A 3,360-nucleotide genomic window follows, 5' to 3' on the forward strand; every position below is an offset into this window, starting at 1 on the left:
AAGGTCCTCGTGAAACAGAAAGAGCTAGCCAGCTCATCTTATTTATTTACTGATTTTTATTTTTATTAGAGATGGGGTTTCACCATGTTGGCCAAGCTGGTCTCAAACTCCTAGCCTCAAGTGATCTGCTCGTCTTGGCCTCCCAAAGTGCTGGGATTACAGGCATGAGCCACTGTGCCTGGCCAGCTTGTCTTCATCAGCCCTGAGCTGATGAGGCTGTCAAGTATCAACCTCAACAATCTTCCCAGGCTCTCTTTTCTACCTCAGGCAGAGTTTGTCTTCAGATGCAAAGGCCTGTGAGTCTTCTCTTCAGTTAGTGCCGAGTCTTGGCCAGCCACAGAAGGGATTCTGACATTGCATCCAAATAAGGTGAAAGGATTAGCTGTTGTTAAAACAGCGTGAGAGCTGTGAGTAAGGAAATATTCTCTCTGAGATGGGCCCTGCTGAAATATACAACATGAGGCTTCCAAATATGAGCTACTGACTGGAAAGAAGCCTGCTTGTTGCCGAGCCTGAATCTTCCTCCCCAGCCAGGGATCTAGTGATGCCAATCCCGCTGAGATCTGGTGTGCAACGGACGTCAGGCTGCAGCCCACCTGAGACCTTAAGGGGTAGGGGGCTCCTTCATTAGTTAGCAGGCATGGTTTAGTAACAGTAACATCACAAGTAATGTGTGGGATTTAGGCTTTCTGAACGGCGCTAACATAATATGGAGAATGAACAGTCCAAAGTCTCCATGAGCAAGGATTGATAGAAAAGAATTCATTTGCCGAGCGCGGTGGCTCACGCCTGTAATCCCAGCACTTTGGGAGGCTGAGAGGGGCGGATCATGAGGTCAGGAGATCGAGACCATCCTGGCTAACACGGTGAAACCCCGTCTCTACTAAAGATACAAAAAAATTAGTCCCAGCTACTCGGGAGGCTGAGGCAGGAGAATAGCGTGAACCCGGGAGGCGGAGCTTGCAGTGAGCGGAGATCGTTCCACCGCACTCCAGCCTGGGCGACAGAGTGAGCCTCCGTCTAAAAAAAAAAAAAAAAGAATTCATTCATTTTACCAAAAATAGTCATATAAGATCCTTTTGTAGTTCATGAGCATCATGATTGGGTGTTTATGCACACATGTGAGATCTGCCACTCTCTAAACCTTGTTACAACATTGGCACATTACCCGTCTAACCTGAAAAAAAAATAATAATAGTCATACATGGGCCAGGCATGGTGGCTCACACCTGTAATCCCAGCACTTTGGGAGGCCAAGGTGGGCAGATTGCTTGAGTTCAGGAGTTCAAGACCAGTCTGGGAAACATAAGGAGACCCTGTCTCTGCAAAAAAATACAAAAATTAGCCACGGGTGTTGGTGCACACCTGTGGTCCCAGCTACTCGGGTGGCTGAGGCAAAACTGTCACTTGAACCCAGGAAGTTGAGGCTGTAGTGAGCTGTGATCATGCCCCTGCACTCCAACCTGGGTGGCAGAGTGAGACCTTGTCTCAAAAAGAAAAAAAGAATAGTCATACAAAATATGTAACTTATCTATTGCTGTGTAACAAATTATTCCTAAGCACAGCAGCTTAAAACAATATTTATTTATCTCACAGTTCCTGTGGGTCAGAAAATTGGGAGTGGTTCTGCTGAGTGGTTCTTATTCCTGGTTGCATGAGAGTTTGCAGTCAAATCGTCAGCTGGGGCTGCCATCACCTGAAGGCGTGACTGGGGCTGGAGGATCTTCCTCCATGATGGCTCACTCACACAGCTATTGGCAGGAGTTCTCAGTTCCTTAAGACACGACCCCTCCCTAGAGCTGCTTGAGTGTGCTCATGACATGGCAGCAGCCCTCTGCAGGAGCAGGCAATCCAAGAGAGAGAAAGAGAGAGAGACCAAGACAGAAGCCTCAAGGTCTTTTGTGACCTTGGTCTTGGAAGTTGTACACCGTCACTTCCACTTTATCCTGTTTGTTACAAGTGAGTTACTAAATTCAGTTCACAGTCAAGGGGAAGGGAAATAGGGTACACCTTTTGAAGGAAGTGTCAAAATTGTGGATATATCTTAAACCACCTCATCAAATCAGAAAGGAACACGAAACCTGAAAGTCTTGAGGCTGCTAAAACTCCTGCTGCCATTAAGAGAATGGGGAATTTAATATGAAGAAAGGAGTTCTACATTGACAGTGATGGCAAGACTCATTCACTAATTCATCCATCCATTCATTCATCCACTCATTCAACAGCTATTAATTGATCATTACTGTATGCAGTTGGAAAACTCTATTATATGCTACAGGGCTCAAGAACAAACACCATTATAATTAAAATAACAATTGCTGGCTGGGCACAGTGGTTCATGTCTGTAATCCCAGGACTTTTGGAGGCCAAGGCAGGAGGATCGCTTGAGCTCAGGAACTTGAGATCAGCCTGGGCAACATGGTAAAACCCTGTCTCTATAAAAAATTTAAAAATTACCCAGATGTGGTGGTGTGTGCCTGTAGTCCCAGCTACTAGGGAGACTGAGATGGGAGGATTGTGAGCCTTGGAGGCTGAGGCTGTAGTGAGCCAAGATTGCATCACTGCACTACAACCTGGGTGACAAAGTGAGATCCTGTCTCAATAATAATAATAATAATAATAACAACAACAACAACAACAATTGCTGGCCTTTTTCTAGCACTTACTGTGTGCCCAGTACTGCAAAGATCTTTGGATTTAATTATCTCATTTAATTATCCCAATAACCCTTTGAGGTGGGGGCTGTTATTATTCCCCATTTACGAATGAGAAGCCTTAGAAAGGGAAGGTCCTGTACTTTCAAGGGGTAGAACCCATGATGTGACTCTTAGTCTGTGTGGGCTGCTATAACACATACACACAAAAAAACATCATGAACTGCACGGCTTATAATCAACAACCACTTACTTCTCACAGTTCCAGTGGCTGGAAAGTCCCAGATCATGACACCAGCAAATTCAGTGTCTGATAAGGGCCCACTTTCTGGTTCACAGATGGCATCTCCTTACTGTGTCCTCACATAGTAGAAGGGGAGGGGGGTCTCTCTAGAGCCTCTTTTACAAAGGTACTAATCTCATTCACGAGGGCTTCACCCTTAAGACCTGTCACCTCCAAAAGGCCCCGCCTCCTAATACTATCACTTTGGGGGTTAGGATTTCAATGTATGAATTTGGGAGGGGTGCAGATCACAGACATCCAGACCACAGCAGAACCAAAGGACTCTGACCTGAAAGTCTGTATGCTTATACCATAGAGCGTTCTAGTAATAACCGTGACAGTTATTCTTACTGTTTTAATGATGGATTCCTGTTACCTAGCCGACAACTCTGAGGCTCAGAGAGCACCAGTGAATTGTCCAAG

General features: G+C 45.6%; 1 non-coding gene across 1 annotated transcript; it reads left to right on the top strand.

The window, feature by feature from the left end:
- Nucleotides 1-1,073: 1,073 nt before the first annotated feature.
- On the top strand, nucleotides 1,074-1,178 carry LOC114675345 (small nucleolar RNA U13). Its single transcript, XR_003726393.1, has one exon. It is a non-coding gene; the product is annotated as a small nucleolar RNA U13 (small nucleolar RNA).
- Nucleotides 1,179-3,360: the final 2,182 nt, after the last annotated feature.

Source organism: Macaca mulatta, chromosome 1 (assembly GCF_049350105.2).
Source record: "Macaca mulatta isolate MMU2019108-1 chromosome 1, T2T-MMU8v2.0, whole genome shotgun sequence".
Taxonomy (NCBI): Eukaryota; Metazoa; Chordata; class Mammalia; order Primates; family Cercopithecidae; genus Macaca; species Macaca mulatta.